This window comes from Motacilla alba, chromosome 5 (assembly GCF_015832195.1).
Source record: "Motacilla alba alba isolate MOTALB_02 chromosome 5, Motacilla_alba_V1.0_pri, whole genome shotgun sequence".
Taxonomy (NCBI): Eukaryota; Metazoa; Chordata; class Aves; order Passeriformes; family Motacillidae; genus Motacilla; species Motacilla alba.
This window is the reverse complement of record NC_052020.1, coordinates 23,955,371-23,974,979: the sequence shown is the minus strand read 5'-3', so window position 1 is coordinate 23,974,979 and position 19,609 is coordinate 23,955,371. Positions and strand designations below refer to the sequence as shown.

Sequence of the window (19,609 nt, the reverse complement as noted above, 5' to 3'; positions counted from 1 at the left end):
ATATCAAGAGACCTAGGTGAAGCCTAGTTCTGCTCAAAGTTTACAGTTCTACCTTCAGTTTCTTTCTTGTTATTTAGCCTGCAAGCTAAGTAACACCCAGAGCCAGCTAATCTAGCTGGCCCAAGGCACTCTCCTTCATGTCCTCTTCCAGCTGGGAGGTCCTACCTCCAGCAGTCCTCAATTTTTCTGGGGGAAGTGGTGGGCGAGGGGGTGTCACACTCCACAATAAATTGAAGTGATTCACAGATTGGTATGGGGAACATCAGGCACAAGCTCCAGCAGAAGCACTGTACTGGCAGCAGAAGGGAGACCTTCCTTCCTTTCTTCAGCAGTTATCAAGTTCCATTGTGCTATAATGGGTACAGGACTGTGCACTTTGCTGATTCTTTTTAATTAAAACAATCATCAATAAGTGACCTTTCACTTTCCCCATATGGTCAGAAATTTGGCTTGCGAGCTACATTTTCAGTGACAGAGTCACATTTGAGCATTCTTTTCATTTTGAAACTTGAAGACCTACAGAACAACTAGGGGTAAAGATGCATTTGAGTTTGGGAGTCCTGAATTCTTCCTGTTCTGCTTATCACTCCGGCAGAATAGAAATCACTGTTATTTTCTGTGTAACCTCATTATGGCACAGGCATTCTTTAAATATTAGCATTAAGCCAACCTATGCTGACTTTGCTATGGTCAACTTTCATGTCAGTACACTGCAACAGGTACTGGCTCCCACTTAATCTGGTAATGTTCTTATAATGAACTGGACTCCTCAATTTAATTATTTCATCACATGCATTAAGAAGAAACCATTTAATGTATACAAGGTACAGTAGATAAACTTGAAAATTAGCTGATAATACACATTCTTGTATTCTGTACTTTATGACACTGAAAAATACTCAATATTTATAAGAATATAGGAGTTCATTTCATCTGATGTGGGGCTTCCATTCTAACAGGAAGCAACATGGCTCAAAATGAGAAACTATACATACATTCTTGCCTTTACAACACTACAGATCACTTGCTCTAATATGTTAGTCTTCTAAATTATTGCCAAAAGTCAATATGAAAATGATTTGTTGGTGAACAGATGTTCACATGAAAAAAGTATCATAAGAACAATCATTTGTTTCTTAATCTGTCTTCAGATTTTACAAACAAGATGAAAAAGGTAATGCTCACCTGCTAAAATTGGGTTTTTTTGTGGTTTTTTTTTTTTTCTAGAATGAATACTGGCAATTCAATTTGACAAGGTTCTACGTAAAACAAGAAGTCTGAGACTTCTGTCGATTCTGTCGGGTGCTGTGAACTCTGAAAAGGTGGCTGGGACCCTCTACTGCTACCAGACAGGTATCACATATTCCTCTCCTTCTGATTACAACATCTAAGTACAGCCTGATTGCATTTAGTAAAAACTACTCTCATATTATATTTGCAATTGATTCGCTTTTTAGCCAAACTTATTTCAATTTCACCAGCTATTATTTCTTTAAACCATGTTGTCATTTTGGCATTCCTGATCTCCTGAGCACAGAGACCAGCAAAGAAAGAAAGAAAAAAAAAGGAAAAAAGACCAGCTTGAGAACCTCCAACAATAAGTACTGTATTCCCTGTGTAGAGATTAATTAGATAAGGATCAATAAGTTTCTATGAGTTTCTAGTTTTGTGTACTGATAAATTATGATAGAACATGCAATGGTATCAATGTGTTTCACACATAGCCTAAATAAAAAGGCAGTAAACAGAATTAGGTAAAACATGCTTGTTTCAAACTCTGAACATACCAGAATATTGAAAGCTCCTTTCTCTCCCCCTCCATCCCAAAATAAAAGCCTGAGTGAGAAGGGATTTCATTACATTCTTAGAACAGTGAGAAGCGAAGTCAAAGGCAGCCACTGGTGTTCAGCATGCAGGCTGTACACACTCCCAAGTACGTCACGCTGACAAAACACGCTGCCGGAGCGATCTGCCTTCCCAAGGCCTCCAACGCGCTGTCGCTAGGCCTAAATCAGGTAGCTCTGTGTGCAGTGCTGCTGCAGATGAGCTTCTCCCCATTTCCCTTAGATTTAACTACCAGATTGTTCCAGCATCAGCTTTTTCTCTCAGCTTCCTTCAGCTGTAATGACTGTATTTAAAAAGACGGCAGCATCACAATTTACTGTGAAAGATTTGGCCCTAATTTTTTCCTTCTTTACTAGACCAGCTCCCCTGCAGCTTCTGAGCCATTGTCAGCTGTTGTTTTTTGTTCCTTGAATGCAACAGGACTTGGCCTGCCAGGCTGCATCACTGTTTTCACAGCACACCTCTGAGAGGAAGAAAATCTCCTCTTCCTTGCTTCCTGCTGAGCACTGTGAATATTTGGATTTTTCCTTTCTCCCAACAGATACTCAAGTCCAACACTGTTGAATATTCACACATTCCTCTCTTTCAACACGAATTCCTTCTTTCCCTGTTTATTTTCATACAAAACTATAAAATGAAGGTGCAACTAAGCTGTGGCCCAAGTGCCTCAGAAGTTTTTATAAAGAACATGATTCTTCTGCCAAGGTAGTCCTATTCTGACAACTACATTGAGCCATTCACTTTACTTAATGCAGCATTTTCCTGCTCTCAGGATTTCTAATCTACTCCATAGCTTTGCAACACTCATGTTCAGGACAAAGAATTTTGTCTCTATAAGTCATGAATTTTCTCATTCAGGCAAGATGGAATAATGGTGAGATAAAATCCGTATTTTCTCATAGCTTTACCCTGGATGACACTCAGGTGAACAGCCCCACGGGACTGACACAAAACTACTGGAGAAACACAATGGCATCAACTAAAGTATAGATGAACTCCCAAAATTCTTCTTCATCAAGCCAAGCAAAACGGGTTAACCTCCTGCGGGTCAAACGTGTATCAGAATACTGCATTAAATAAATAAATACACAAAAAAAACCCCTTTAAAAATCACCCAGACTTAAAGGTAAGTATAGAGATCCAAACTTTACCTGAACACTGGAGGCAAAAATTGACTCAATTTTTTTCTTAAAAAAATGAAATTCTACACTCAAAAAAAAAAAAAAAATTCTACATGAAACCCATAAAAATCATCAGTTTTGTTTCTTCCAGGGATCAGTTCAAGTCAATTCAAAGATAAAAGATTTTTCTAGGCAAAAGTAGAGTTCCCAGAGTATATACAACTTTTAAAAAATATATATATAATTATTTAAACAGTGATTTAACTAGCTCATTGCAATGGAAACCCTGACAACACTTCAGAAAACATTTATGACAGAGTCCTAATGAACTATTAGACAACAACCTACACAAAAAAAGATGGACAAGTGAGAACAAGTTCATATACACACCTTGGAAAGACCTGTTTTCTATTTTCCATTACAGATTTGTTTTCTGATCTTAGCAGCTGTTTCCTTCTCTCTGTTCTGCACAATACACCTCAACTAAATTACAAGTTTTGTTTCAGTCCCTTGTCGTTCAAAAAACACCTGCCCCAGAAGGAAGGAAAAGAAGGATGGTACCACTCTCCACACTCTTTTCAGTCCCCTCTGCTGCAAAAAAAACATATATGCTTGTTCCAGACAGAAGGTATTTAGGTTCCCAAAGCCAAACATGAGCATTTTACAGAATTCTAAACCCAGAGGTATTTAGTGTCTCAGAAGTCAGTCCCAGTGAGTAACAGTTCCTCTTGTCATTTTAACCTGTGCTAAATGGCATATTTTCAAATCATCTATTGGAGAAACAGTAAGAATTTCAATTATTTCAGCCCTTTCTATCCTCTCAGGTTGCATTACCAAGCACATAACATCTGGCACAAGTTCTGTAGAGGAAGAGGCTTGTACATCATCCTTTCATATGCTCTACAGGCTCCAGTCCTGGAAGAGGGCAGAATGGTAAGAAATACATTTTTTCTGAAGGGGACAGGAATGGTTGTTTACTGAACAGACCAAAGGACTCTGGGATCAACAGCAGCATGTGTTGCCAATTTCTGAAATTCATTTGACTTGCCTCTGTCAAGTCACTTTAAGAGTTTCATCTTCCAAATATAAAATAATGATACCTGATTTATAACAATGCAAGCGTTTATTTCTTGGCTTTCTATGTTTTTAGAAGTGTCTATTCACTAACACACAAAACCATGCTTTGTTCAATTAGAGACCGACACCAAAGCAAGCTTCAGCTGCCTAACTTCATGAGCTACAAAACCAAAACACAATATTCAGTCTTCTCATTCATGAACCTCAAAAACTGTCAGTCTTACTTTTCAAAAATCTGCATCAAAGTTCTTAATGAAGCATTCAAGGTAACAGCAATTTTTATGAATTAAACTTTTTGTAATTATTAAGTTCCTGCTGTAGTCACACAGTACACTAGAGATTGTTCAAATTCTACAACAGCTTAATACTAACCTACTAAAAAAATATTTTTCCACAATTTGCAAAGCATCATAAGCATGCACCCACACAAGAGTACAAAGTGATGTGAGCTTCTGAATACAATAACGTAAAATTGTAATTTAAATTACTAAAGGCAATTACAAATAGCAAGAAGTTGAAGGAGGATTGATTCCCCCAGCAATAACCTAAACCACCTAGCTATCTGAAAATTTGTATGATCCACGCACACTGAGCAAAGCTGAAGTGAAGGATGCAATTCCTACAGTGGGTAAATCAGCACTACCATGTGTTGCCATGTTCTGAACTAGTTCATTTGAATATCCTCTGTCAAGTTGCAGTCTGCATGTTCCTACACGACACATTAGTCTCCTGGTCCTCTAGGCTAGGAGTCTTCTGGACAGAAGTGTCTGTTGTAGCTCTTCTTCCTACCCCTCAGATACAGGAAAGAACGCTTACACTACTGTGTGAGTTTAAATATTTAACACTTAATCAATACTTACAAAAGACAGGTAAATTCATATATATAGAAGCATAATATTCAAAAGAAACATTACTTTCAAGCAGTATTTATTCTCTGAGAAGCATCTGTTCCCACTGTCCTAACAGTTCAACTAGTTAATACAAACTTCCCCCATAATCAAATTAAGATATTCTAGTTAATCAAGGAGTAAACCTATGAAAATTGACACCTGCCATTTGCCTGACAGTCAAACTGCCTCAAAACTCACTGATATCAATGCTAGGTGAGTAAGAACTTTTGAGTTTCAAACCAGAGTATCAAATTTAAAAAAATAAAATTCTACCACAATAACAAAATGAGATTAGCAGAGGATTCTTGGTATCTATTAAAAAAATAATCTCACAGCTGGTCATAGTAAAAACATCACAGACTTGGTTAAAAAGGCAAGACAAGGACTTTCACAAACTGGAAGAGAAAAGAACTGAAGAAAAGAGGCTGGGATGAGGCAGGATGTAGGAACAAATTATAGAGGCAGGAATGAATTATATCGCCCTTTGAAAGTGATATAATTCATGATACTGAGATTACAAAGCACTGGCCATTTAAACAAAAACCCAAAACATAGAAAACAAAACCACACACACACAAAGAGAAAAAACCCCAACAACAAAACCCCGCATTTCTAAGGAACACTCTCTGCCAAGTATTCATATAAAAGATTGCAATCTTAATGAAATTAAGCTTTTGGACATCCAACTTCAAAGCAAATGAAAAGAGATGCTGGAAGACCTACATCTCAAATACCAAAATGTTCATACACCATATTGCAACAAAAACAAAAGGAAGCAAACCTATTTGTATACCTCACACCACCTTACAGAGTAAAAGTCATGAGAGGACCGACACAAAAGTAATAAAAGAAAACACTGAACAGTCAAAGAGCAGGGAAGTTACCACAGCAAGGATCAGAGTTAAGTCTGTGAACATACTTTTAACTTATCTGGCAAATAGGAAGGTTGCACACATTGTGATGCTTTCCATCATTTAAGATAGTTGTAATTAAAGTAAACTTCAGAGAGTTACAGGGGATCAGATAATACCAAATTACTGGTTTTCATTTATCATTTTGTTGTCTCAGGTCGAGAAGTGCAAAATAATATACTCAGAGGAAAAAATAATCTAGCTATAAATACACAACAATGAAGTGAAACTAGGCATGACTACTTACAAAAAAAGATTTCAAGATTACTGCAAGCAAACAGTTCAACTCTCAGCAGCAAGAAGTCCAAGAAAAGTCTCAGAAGGTATTAGAAAGAGAATAGAGGAAAAACAGGGAACATTCTGCTATAATGCATGCTGCACATAATTCTAGCTGCTCCACTTCAAAAAATGAAGAAATAGAAATGGTACTGAGAGGAATGACAACAGGACAGTATGTTTAAAACAAATGAAACTATTTTTTTCTTGCACCAATCTATCTCACACACAGAAAATGCAGGTAAATTGCACAGAACTTGCTGCTGTGAAACACTATGTAAGCCACAGATATTTATAAATTAGTTCAAAAAGGCAGCAAATTCACCTATAAATAGTTTGATGTTGCTATTCACAGTGCAATAGCCCAAATGTAGCTTCCATCTCAGACAGCAGCTAAACAACTGTCAGAAACGTACTGTTAATATTTCAGCGGCTGACAGAATGCACCCATTTCCTACACTGTTCAGTCAGCTGCTGCTGCTAGGCACTGATAAAGGCAAGATGCTGGATTAGATGGACATTTGGTCCAGCAGAGTATGTTAGTTCCTATATTTAATCACATTGAGCAGCCATGCTGGTATATGTCTTGGTTTGTTTTGGAGATTGGTTTTCTGGTAAATAAACCAGGCTATAATTCAAGCACATAATGTTAAAAGCAGAAATCGCAGCTTCTGAAGCAGACATCAAACTGGTTTGTGTAATATAATGCAATACTGAAATAAAGCCATAAGGAAGTACTGAAGGCTATAGAGTTTTTTTGGTTTTATATAACCCACCAGACTGATGAAAAATTCTCCTCCAAGCCCCTCACCAATCAGGGTGCCAATGGAAGGAGACTCAGGCAGTCTCTCCTGAGAAAGACTCAGAAACTTGGAAAGCAGCACGAAACATAAGCAAAGATATTTGCTGCAAAAACTGCCAAGACCCATTCAAGACTGGCAACGATTTGGCATCAACCCAGCTGACCAAAGGGAAGATCTCCTGAACCAAACCAATGGATTCAAAAGGAACATGTAGATGAATGTCTGACTTCTCTCCAAGAAAACTGAACTTGTTTCAGGTCCTGCTTGACCCTGGAAGAGTGCAGGATGCTCTCTGTTTTAATAAGGAAGTCTAGGTGAAAAAGTACTACTGTCACAGAAAATGCATAAGCTCAAGCTGAGGCCCAGGACAGACATCGAACAGAATTCTGCTACAAGTATTGCTAATCCTGCTAGAAAGCACTGCCTAAACAATTTGGTGATTGTCTGCCTTCTCATCACTGTCAGCTTCCTTCTTTTCTGCCAGATGAGCTTTTGAAGATAGCCAAACTGAAAGCCATGTAGGATAAACAAGCAGGTCTCAATCTGTGGGAAACAGAGAAGTTTCATTTTCTAAAGCCCAAAATTACAACAGGTCTGGAAAAAAAGCAAGTGTCCAGTATATAAAACCTTCCAGTATTGCTGTAGGCAGTAAGATGAACATACCAAATGAGCTTATCATCTTTACCAGGAACAAGCAACTATCGAGGATAAAAACATGCAAAAAAACCAGAAGCAGCTTTATGAGCAGTTTCATGAACTCACAGATATTGCCTCAGTGAGATTATTGTTCACCTACACTGTTGAGAAAGCTGACCACAATCCAGTTTATATGAGAAATCCCTTAAGTCACATAAAAGGACAAGAAAATAGGAATTTCAGGCAATGCTATTTTTTCCCTTCATTTCACATAGGGGCTATTATAATTTTGTTATTTAAATAACCCTCTCCTTACAGAATCATACAGATTGGTTTAGGGTTCTTTCATTTTGTTTTGCAGGGGGAGGTATCATCTAGACCAGTAATAGCATGGGAATTGGTCTTGCTGAAAGAAAACAGCAACACAATGCCCTTATCCTAGAGATGCCTGTGCAAACTACACCAGCAACAAAAAGCACTGCAAACTAACAATTCAAAGAAATTGGCACTCTTGTTTGTAGTTGGGAACTTTTGATTTACTGTATGTTTTCCCACTCCATGCTGACACAGGCTCAATGTTTCAGGTTGAATTTGTTGGTATCTCTGAGAGAAACACAGGAAAGATATAATCATGTGTGTGTACTGAGTTTATTCATGCTTCAGTACTTCTGTTAATCATCCATGGGGCAACATTTCTCTCTTCTCCATCCCACCAGCAAATCCATCAGACATGCATAATTTGTCCTCCTTAAAAAGGAAAACTTGGAAAGTTGTCTTCTCAAGTGCTCCATGTTTCATTAAGAGTAACTTCTAGTGTACTCCCAACAGTTCCTCTCAAATCTTATTCTCATTTTTCGCTCCCAATAAAAAACAAATTCTTATCCTCTTGCTCTCCTCTCAAGTTCAAGGTGAGTTTCTGCTCTTCCCTCATATCTACCGATACTTCAACTACTACACAGGAAAACTCTGTTGAATCGCATATATTCAAAAATATAGGCATTTTGATTCCTCTTCCTCCCTTCTCACACACCAGGATGCACAGAGATGGAGGAACAACTGGAAAACTGTACACATATCTCCATATTTAAGCCTGTGTTTGCCTACAATTCCAAGCCCTTGGTCCTAGTGATGATGAAGGCTGATCTTCCCAGTGCAATACAGTTCTCATGAAGTTGCATACTACACATTTCCATGACACTTCCACACAAAGCAAAACTGTTTTCTTTTGCAATACAAAGAACAAGAATTGAAAGTCTTCTCTCTGAGAAATGCAGTGCCAGCAAACAATGTCTCCTTGGATCTCAGGCCTTTAATGCCAAGGCAATATACCCTGCCCTGAGATTTATTTCACAAACATTTCATTAAGCAGTGGTGATGTATGCAGGACTAATTGCACATGAACAGAAGCACGCCAATCACTGAATTGTTAACACAAGATATCCTCTGAAATTTCATTAAACCCATCTATAAATCAAGACATGACCAAAACAAGAATTCACAGAAGTCACACTGCAGAGTATGAGATGTAGTGGTTACCTAAGCTGCCTTGTGTTTGGCCTTGAATCCGTCTCCACAGTTACAGAGTAGAGATGTCACAACACACAAATAGTTCAGTACAGATGCTGTACTAACCCAGCTTACTGATGAAAGACAACTCCAGGCTTATGCAGAAGCAATCTCAAAACATGAACTCTTAATGAAACATGAGAGGGGCACATGCCAAAGTTTCTGTGTTCCACAAATACTCTAAGACACCAGCAGAGACCACCAGCAGTGGCACTAAGGGCTATGGCTGTAGATACTCCAGAACAAGAGATACGCATTTAAAAGATCATGATTCAACATCCCACCAGAGCCCAAGAGCTTAACAACATGGGTAGTCACAGACGCGGAGTTCTAAGCATGAGACTCACAGTTTTAAGTGAGCCATCTACAGTAAACAGTGAGGCATATAACAAAAAAGGAGCCATACTTTCCATGTTTGCACTGGAACATAGGTCCCTTATTACGCAGCACTACGAGATAGTGGAAGCAACACTGGACCCAGCCAGCTGTGACAGATGCAGAAACTTGAGTATTGCCAACTCTGCTGATTTTTCACTTGGAAAAAGCATTTTTACAAATTAACAGAACAAGATATCTGTCCCTGAACAGTACTCACTTGGGAGGATTGAAGAATTCTGCACACATAAGCTGTACACAAAATAGTTTTAACAAGCGGTTAAGACTTCAGCGCCGATGACACTCATTACTCAGTGTTACTTTTGCTGTGCACTGAACCATTCCACCCAACTAGACCTGTAAAACCCTTTGTTTCAGACTTGAAGTATGGCACAGAAACAGTGATGGTATGCAGTAAAGCTACTGGTACCTCATTCATATGCAGGACATAGACAAAGTACATTCAGGAGATGTTTTAGAAACAATCATACCTACATGATAACATGCAATTTCTTGTATTAATACATTGCAACAGAGCTAGAAAGGTAGACAAAAAAAATTCAACAGCAACAACCACCACCACCATCTTTCCTGTCTTTTTTTCATGTTCTGCAGAACTTAGGACTGTTTCTTTGCACCAATGCTTACCCATGCCACTCAGATTTTACTGGATTTCAAATTCACATTTATCATTATCTCCCCACGTATCAGAAGGTCTCCCATTCCTATTCAAGCCTTTACTTTTCCTTCACCCCAAGATAACCTACAAAAATATATCAAACACTTCAAAAAGAAGAAAACAGTACCCTATTTATTTTGTACAACCAGTTTTACAAGAATCCCACTTCCATTGGGACAACACTACCTATTTGTAAACCACCCATACTTAATCAGTGTATCAATTTTAGGCTCACTTTTGTTTACAATATAGCAACATTACGGATATGAATGAAGCAGACAGTTTTCTGGATTAAATACACAAGGGAAGGACTCCCTTCCTAGTTTAAGGTCTTCAATAAAACTACTGTAATGCAGAATAAATCAATTTCTCTCTCTACCTCAGTTTCTAATCCAAACATGGGAATAATGCTACTTACCAGACTGACCTGTTATCTTTTAAGTAGAGCAGATTCTTGAATAATAACAAGCACACCTATACTCCAATGAATAAACTATGCTGATTCACAACAGCAGATTGCCTGGGCCAAATTCCACGTTGCATTAACAAGTCAACAGGAAGCACTCCAAAATTATTACACTGATGTGCTCTGATCTTCCTTCCCCTACATACCAGTCAGCTGGCATTCTCACTGCTCCCAGTACACTGGTATAAATCCCAAATACTGTCTTTCCTTTCCCTTTTATTATATTCTCCCTCCTTACCCCCTAAAAGACTTTTTTTTCCTTCTTTCTTCTCCTCAAAACATACACAAATGGGAACTGTAGCATCTGGAGAATGGTATTTGTAGCTGCGGTAGTCACACTCAATGTGGGAGTACTGATGGTAGTCACTAATCTGAAAGGAAGAATTCAAGTAACCATACACTTCATAGTTCCTTTCTTCACAAAACCATGATTATTCAACACAAGTAAAAAGATTTACACACTAGGTTACAAACATAGCACTGAATCACTGGGCCAATTTAACATGGAATCACATAAGCATACAATTACCATTTAATGGAAGAAAAGTGCAAGACTGCTGTACAATTGAAGTAGATTTCAGCTACAAGAAAACTAAGCGTCCAAAACAGTTTTATTCATACTGATTGCCGCAGATTTTTAACTGATTGTTTACCTAAAGTTGGAAGAATAAACTGTAGGTTTATCTAATTTTAGAGGCTACTATAAACAATTGAAAGGCATATCATTTTCAACCTTCACAATGCTGACAGAGAGTGAAAGGTATCATGGTATGGTATGATGGCTCTTTCTGAACAGAACGACTGGCAGTTAAAGAAGGCTGTTGTGGCAGCCAATTATTTTTATTCCCTGGGGGCCAGGGTGCTTCACCCAGAGGAGAAGGCAGTAACGTGCTGCTGAGGGCAACTCCTTCACATCCCCTCACATCAACACCGTCACAATCTTCTCCTGCTCTCCTGGGATCCACTGACTCCACGTATACAACAGCCCCAGACCAACATTGTCCTAGATGATGGAGAAAGCCACCCCATTGCAGGAAGACTTACCACAACATCAGAGACTAAGATGAGACAAAACAGTGAGGAGCACTAAACTAGTGCTGCGTACACCAGGATGCATTTGTATACGCTGATATGCGGTTGTATCAGGAGCAACACTCGCACTACTGTGATATCAGTGTAGTGCCCATCATTGTGGAGACTGCTTTGCAAAGTTACTCTTTAAACAAATTGTTTTGTTTAAAAATTAATGCCCAGATTTTTAATGATCCTGTTGTTGCACTACAAAAGATGTTTAAACACATCTCTCTGCACACAGGCACACAAATTCTCATGCACTCCTCTCATTACTTTGTCCTTACATATTCCTCTCCTTACCATTTCAAGAATAGGGTTGTTGTGGGGTTTTTTGGGTTTTTTCCTTTCTAGAATATCTTCAAGAAAAATCACAGTTCCTATCAATTTAAACTCTGGTTTTTATCCAGTGCGGGGGGAGAAGGGGGTGGTGGTGGAAGCCATGAGGACTAGAAAGATACAAGAATGTTTACTGTATAATTTTAAGTCCCCTTCTAATGCAACTTCTGATCCCCAAGAAACCCATATGAGTCTTAGTGGCAATTGGAATACCAAAGAGGTATCATAGGTAAAGAGTTAAAATGCATCCTGCATATGTGGGAATGTGGAAAAAAATACGTTTGAAAATATGCAGATAGTATTTAACTCCTTTTCCCAATTTATACAAGAGTTTCTGAAGAAATGACAGGAACTTCTGGTTTACCTGAGAGAAAAGTACTGGCATGTCTAATGTATAGTACTTTCTATACACAAACAGGGAATTAACAGATACTTCTGCCCTTCCTTAGTTTAAGCTTTCAAGTGAGTTAGAATGAGATTATCTATATACATGATGATGAAAACACCTAATATATTAAAAATTAATTAAATATAAGGAAGAACCAGCATTTTTAAACAAAAACAACCATGAGAACAGAAGTGTAGATTAAGTTAGCAAAAGGGAGCCTGAAAGAAAGTCCCAAATGGTGAGGAATCGTACAATTTTATCTTACTTCAGGAAGGAGCAATGATTTTTGCTCATGCAATTTTGTAGCAATGACAATGTCAGTGCAATGGAACCTGAGGTAGGTATTCACAGTGTCACTGACCTACACCCAACTAAGGGACTCAGCAGCTGAGAAGATACTGTTACCACAGCAGGGCACTAACCCTGCACCTGCACCTGCCAAGCCAACACCACCGGGTTTTGACTGACTGGAAAGAAAGCAGCTCATCACCACAGGAAAAAACATTTCATTACGCTAAACACTACTCAAGTTCTTCCTCAACAGTGAGGCATCCAAATGTAATTCCTGCAAGAACTAAGGTGGAAGAAGACATTGTAAGTCTTATGGCAAGAAGAAACTGCTACACATGGATGAGAATTATGAGAAGGGAGGGTATTTCCATGTTTATTTTAGAGGGTGACATTCAAAAGAAAGTAGAATAGGTGAAATACGCCAAATTGCAGGTAGAAACTGGAAACTAAGGCTGATTCTGAAACAAATTTCATAGTGACAAATCCACTGACTTCAACACAATTCACTAAGACCGCCAAATAAGAGGTATGGTATGGTGGGTTTCCTCCTGGGGAGAAGAACTGCAGTAGACTCAAGGGCAGGTACCTGGCATTCAGAAACAGCACAAACCTGGCTAGCACTTCCCAATTTATTTCTGACCAGAATGTACTCTCTGAAAGGGTAAAAAGGGAAGCTCAGGTATCCACATCCTTTCCATTTGGGGTCACTGACAAAAGCATCCTTAATACAGCAAACTCATGCTACACACAATAGATTTCTATGATGAAGATGCTTATCAGAGACAAATACTGCAAGCTAAGCAGCAGTGAAATGGTATGTGGAACTCCAGCTAGATGCAAATTACCAAAACACTTCATTATTAGTAATATAGGTCACTGTAGTCCTTATGAAAAAGGCTTGTTAGTGAGGTTGGGGGGGTTAGATTTTTATTGTGCTTTTAATTGTTTGGGCTTAATTTTTTAAAAGTCCATCACAAATCAGGTTATTCAAATTTCAGACAAAATATCTCAATGTCACACTAGCAAGAGGGATAGAGACAGAAAGTATTCCTTGGACACATCAAGGACTAATTTCTAGCTTTCACGCAAAATTTTGTCGCGCTAACAAATTAAGTAAAAGCCCTGAATAAAAAGATTCCAAGTTCTTACAAAGCATTACAAGAGCTCAATATTAACCACTTTTTAAAGGCATAGCAAAGACACTAGGAGACAAAGTACCCAGAGGGATCACCAGCAGCCTCTTAAACAGATGCCAGATTCTTCAAATTTTGTCCAGAGCTTCAGGCCTGCAAAATGCACCTAAAACTATATTTTGGGGGAAAAAAAACCTGGTACTCTCAATTCAACTGTGAAGTTTCCCATTGGCTTGAGCAGGGCTACAATTTCTTCACAGATGAGGACAGATTTGCTCTTATGAGATAAGAAGTACTTACAGAAGTTTTTCTTCACAACTGTGCATCAAACCCTTTTGTACATCCCTACTTCTCACTTTCCTTATCTAGGATACCCTGATACAGCAGCGTTACAAAGGGCACTGTTGCAGGCTCTCTACAGAAGGTAAAACGTCCTTGAAGGACAAGATACGTCATCTTCCCACTACATATAGATTTATCTTGGTTTCTTCTGTTGTCTGTTGTATAGGCCCAAGCAGCCAATGAACGGGAATATCATCCTGGCATAGCAACAATGTCAGCCTTTCTAATCATGTCAGGATACTAATAGTAACTATTTCAGCTAGAGTGCGTGTCCTGTCAGCAATTTGCTCCCCATGGGCTGTCAAGGGGCTGGGAATGCTCAAAGAAAACTATATTACTGTTTACCAAGTCCACTGCAATTACAGCATCTGTAAGGTTTTAGACTAATCTCTTCACCTTTTTGTATCAGTTTTAAACAGTGTCAGCAACATACAGTGTGTACAATGTATCAGTGCTGACGAAATACAATCCTGAGTCAAGGAAGGTATTATCGCCTAAATATCTGTCATACATATAATCTGGACAGGTGAAGGAATGAGCAACTTTTTTTAGGCTTTGGGTGGTTTTTGCACAACCTATGAAGCATGTGTGAGTTCTGAATTTATAATGAACAGTATTTCTGGACACTTACTAAAAGAAAAATAATTTTGTCACACAGCCCTAGACATTACTAATTATGGTGATTACAAAGAAGCTACTTTCCAACATTAGAAGCCTGGAAGTCTTAATCCTGCTGCTACTTGTATAGATTCTGATTTCAGGCATTCAGCTTTTCTCTCTAACTTCTGCAGGACTTAATGTTAAATAGCATGACTTCTTGCAAGACTGGAGCTCTAATTAATTTCTCCAAAAACATAAAAAAAAGGTGTATTTCACATTGTCTGACATTTAAATACAAGCCTTTTTATATTAATATCTCATACAAACTGAAAAACAAAGAAATTGACAGGGATCAGTTAAAGTTAAATGTTTGCTCACTTGAAAATGAACTGCATTATTCGAATCATGGCACGTAAGATTACAGCAAATACTAAACTTGTTGCTGGATGAACAACCAAAATCAACTTAATGTCCATTTTAACTTGACAGAGTGTTGTGTGAAAATACACAATTCCTACAGATATAAATAAAGTATTCTGAAAAGTTACTATTCCTCTATACCTACTTCAGAAACACTTTACATTCTTTGATGCAAGTCTGACATGAGTTCAAGCATAGCGGTCAGGACTAAACACACCTGACAAAAACTGCCAGATGTGTTCTGCTTCTGGTGGCACCTGCCAGTACCTGTGTTTGTGACTCTGTGTCCCCTTGGGAACCAGCAATGGAGTCACCAGCCCCCACAGCATGAACATAAATTGGGTACCCAGCTCTGATGAATAAGGCAGCTATGTCATCACTCACTCTCAAGAAACACAGCAGAGAAGTGAGTTCTCATCAGTTAAAAATGCTGTTAAAACTCCCTTTCACTGTGTGAAAAGAAATCCACTGTGACCCACTGTCCTCCCAGCAACTGGAAAGGACAACATGGCTGACATACTGCCAGTAACAGAAATCCCCTTCTGCCAAATGTTTCCATCCATAACATTGCTCTGCAAGATTAAAAATCCCCAGAATATCAAATAAGATACTTGCAATCACAGATGAAACAAGCTGTCAGTACCATTAATATGTTCATTGTACAAAAACACATAAGCAGTTGGACTTCCTTCACTGACTGCTTTTCTCTAAACATAGTATGCAACTATAAACCATTTTTGACTTGTAAACAAAAATACCTGACTGCTGCACAGGCTTAAGCTGACCAACAAGAACTGGATAAGGCATTGAGAACTGCGTTTCTAGGATACGATAGCATCTTATATGCTTCACTCCAAATCCCCAACTTCTGCTCAAAGAACTACAGGTCCCAGGATGCCTTAGGATAGCACAACCCTGGCAGGCCACTGCAATAAAAACAGAGCGCTGCACACTGGGGCCTGTAGTTTCCACGAGCACATTCTTACTCAAGATGAGACCAGATGTAGGCCATATTGTACACTTCCATAGGCCTGCAAAGAACACACACACCCCGAACGAGGCGACTGCTGCTGGTAAACGTAAGGTAAGCTGGATCGATAGCCAGTTCTCACGTGCTGAAGTTAAGAGGCCAAAGATCTCTGCAGAAATAAACATCAGCTAACCAATAGTCCTCACAGAAGAGCAGTTGACTGCTTTCAAACATGCACAGTTTGCTGTAGCTTTTTAGCATCTTTTACTGAAGTGCAACAAGAATTTATGGGCCTTTCCTCCCAAGACTGCTACATTTAATAACATTAGAGTACTCTTTTGAATAGCAATAGGAAAAGTATGTTTGGTGAGAGGCATATTCTCCCTGTCCAGAATTCAGTTATCTGGAAAAAAATTGCTCTCCTCCTCCATTTCTACAATGTGCTGAAGCAGGGGCTTGCCTCTTTCCACTGAAAGAAGTGGCTCTTAGCTGAAAATTAAATAGCTGTGTCTCAGCGTAGGCCTCAGAGAGGAATACGCTGTACTTCAGTAAAGGGAATGGCAGCTCCCCCTACCAGTCTGTTCTAAGAAGGTTTTAATCGGGGAAGGAAACAACCAGGGAACAAAATGAACAAGCCCTCCTTTTTTTTCCCCTCCCGCTTTCCTGAACTCTGGATTATTATTATTAAAGCAATTAAAAACAATAATACACACAAAAAATTCCATCTAAGAACTTATATGCTTCCCTAGTCCTTGTAGTACAAGACAGTCTCTGCAGCATTTTCAGGCTAGCAGGCAGCACCTGCAGAAACATGCCAAAGAAAAAAGACCACGCAAAAGCAAAAGGCTAGGCCAAGAGAAAGACAGCATCCTGCTGCAAGAGAAAGAAATCGTGATGCTTCAGTCACCTGAAAGTCATCCTGATGCACTTCCCTATAGAGGCAAGAGGCCTCAGGAGCATCTAAAGGTTTTGTCAATACAGCAATGCTGTCCGTAGGCCAGACAGCTGTTGCCATAGTTACTATCAGCCAGCTTATCAGAAAATAATTATTGCGATTACTCAGAAGTTTTGTTAAAACAATTTAAAGCTTCAATAGGATACCACTTGATCTCTTCAATTAGCTGTTTGCAACTATGCTGGCTTTGGGATCCATACAGTTAACTTGGATCTGCAGGGTTGAAGTGGAAGAGGGGAAGGAATCAATGTTCCTTCTCCCTTTCATACTCACAGCTTGTATTTCATACGCAGAAACAAGGAAGCTGAACCACCCGTAAGTGTGGCTGCTCTGCTAGAGTTCTCTCACAGGCCATCTTAGAGTCACAGGCTCAAATCTGCCCTCATTTGGTTTAACTACTCACACATCCATACTGCAATTCAAGAAACACACCGGCTACATTTTCAAAGTGTACTTTTAATGACACGTGCAAAGGTAGAGTCCCTCACTCCAGAGGCAGGTGACACAACTTGAATACCAAGTGAACTTTCTCTCTTGTCCTACAAGCGCAGTACTGTCCGGGAGAAGGGCAGAATCAGAAAACACACATTTTAAGAAAACGGACATAAAAAAAAGGAAAAAAGATGTATGAATGTAGCCCAGAACACAGCTCAGAGGAAGCAGAGCCTCACTACTCCTGTACCGCTTATATAGGCATTCCCAGCAGTAACAACAAACACCAGGCTTGGGCTGGGGTCTGGGGGGTGGAGGCAGCGTGTTTGTTTTGTGGTGTGCGGTTTTTCAAAGCATGCTTTGAGCATACAGTCTCTAATCAAAAGAGAGAGCATTTGTAATGACAGCAAACAAGAAATCTCGGGGAAGAGGGAACAAACAATAGGTCAAACCATCTAGGCAAAGAGCTTTTAAGGCATGGGGAACTTGATAATTCCACCAGAGATATTAAGCTGGTGTCAACAGTACACCACAAAATAATGCTGCAGATAAGCCTGTATCATGCAGCACATTTTTTCCTCAAAAACCTGGAATGATCAAAGTATTAAAACAAAAGATTCTGTGGCAAAGTCGGGGCTTTGTTAGGACAGTAGGCAGGGAAGACCAAAGGAAGGGACCTGTTAGAACTTCCCACACTAAAAAATTATTTTAGGGACGGGTGATTCTAACTGCAAAGTCTGATTATGATGCAACTGCATCTTTCCTCAGCAATGAGTACTTTTTAAAAACTCTTTAGATTTCTGTACATTTTACAGCATTTCTATGATCTACACTTTACTTTTGTGAAGTTCTGACATAAGAAAGCAGAACCCAACAAACTTTAAGTCATACTGCAACAATTTCAGTCCAGAGAAGAACTTTGTGAACTGCAGGAGCCATAAATAAAAACTTATGAAAGAAACAAAGCGGCTGCATTTTATTTTTTTTTAAATGAGACTCTATAAGGAAAAAAATGAAAATAATGTGAGAAAATACAAAGTTGCCCCCCCAAATGTAAATAAAATTATTTTTTGCCTGCATAATCCATATCTCCACCACCAGCACAAGCCAGACACAGGCTTTATGCTATACTGAACAGGAAATATTACTGTAAGATACCTATAAAAACTATCCTTCTATACCCTCTAATTACAGGGTACAGAAGTAAGTACCAGCCCTTTGCATTCAGCAGACATCTCAAAACCCTTCTGCGCTCTGCCCCACCTTTCCACTACATGGTTTGTTCCTAAAAAACCTTTGTGCTGTTAAAATGCATCAGAAACAGGATGTGAGCTGCTTTCTGGCATAGAGTAATTGAACAAGGGCAATTCACGAACGTACAGGAGCCAGGCCTTTTGTAGAGTCTTACACTTCTAGTATCCAGCTACACATGTGACTGCACAGTTGCGAGCATAAAGGGTGAAGGGGACAGTGAAGAAATATTATTAGAAGCTTAATAATAGGTTTTTAGTACTGCCCCTTCTACACAAGAAGCCTCTCCTGAAGGAGACACTTTACAGCTCGCATCCCCATGAGATGGCCCTCCAAAAAGCAAACCTATCACCCTATGAAGTTCTTTCTTATATTTAATATTTTAAACAAGTAAAACCAACAAACCCAAAACAACAGTAAAAAGGTTAGGGTCACCAACACATGTTTCTCACATGACATTCACCTTGAGTTGCTGGTACCCGTGCAAAATGCCAGTAACACATGAAATAAGATAGTTCATCCAGGTTCCTTCAAACTGGACTAAAATAAAAGAGAAATCTCCATTGCAAACAATTTCCAGTTGCATCAATTCATTTGACCAAATAAAATTCTTCATGGTTCTGAGAAAAAAGGAAAAAGGAACTGAACAGCTACAATGTATTCATTATAAACAAACTGCATGAACAACACAAGTGATAGCCAGGCTCACTATCAAAGCTTTCCAACTGCACGCAGAATTATAAAACTTTTTAAGGAGTCAATAAAACACATC

The 19,609-nt window shown here is 39.0% G+C and overlaps 1 protein-coding gene across 8 annotated transcripts in view; it reads right to left on the bottom strand.

Moving 5' to 3' along the window:
- PHF21A (PHD finger protein 21A) overlaps nt 1-19,609 on the bottom strand; it is a 133,825-nt gene that overhangs the window by 109,888 nt on the left and 4,328 nt on the right. Inside the window, exon 1 of one of the 8 annotated variants that reach the window (XM_038137869.1) lies at nt 19,301-19,323. The exons of the other annotated variants lie outside the window; for them this stretch is intronic. The gene's annotated coding sequence lies outside the window, so the exon portion shown is untranslated. Of the gene's footprint in view, nt 1-19,300; nt 19,324-19,609 lie in introns of those variants that run through there. 8 annotated transcript variants of the gene reach the window in all.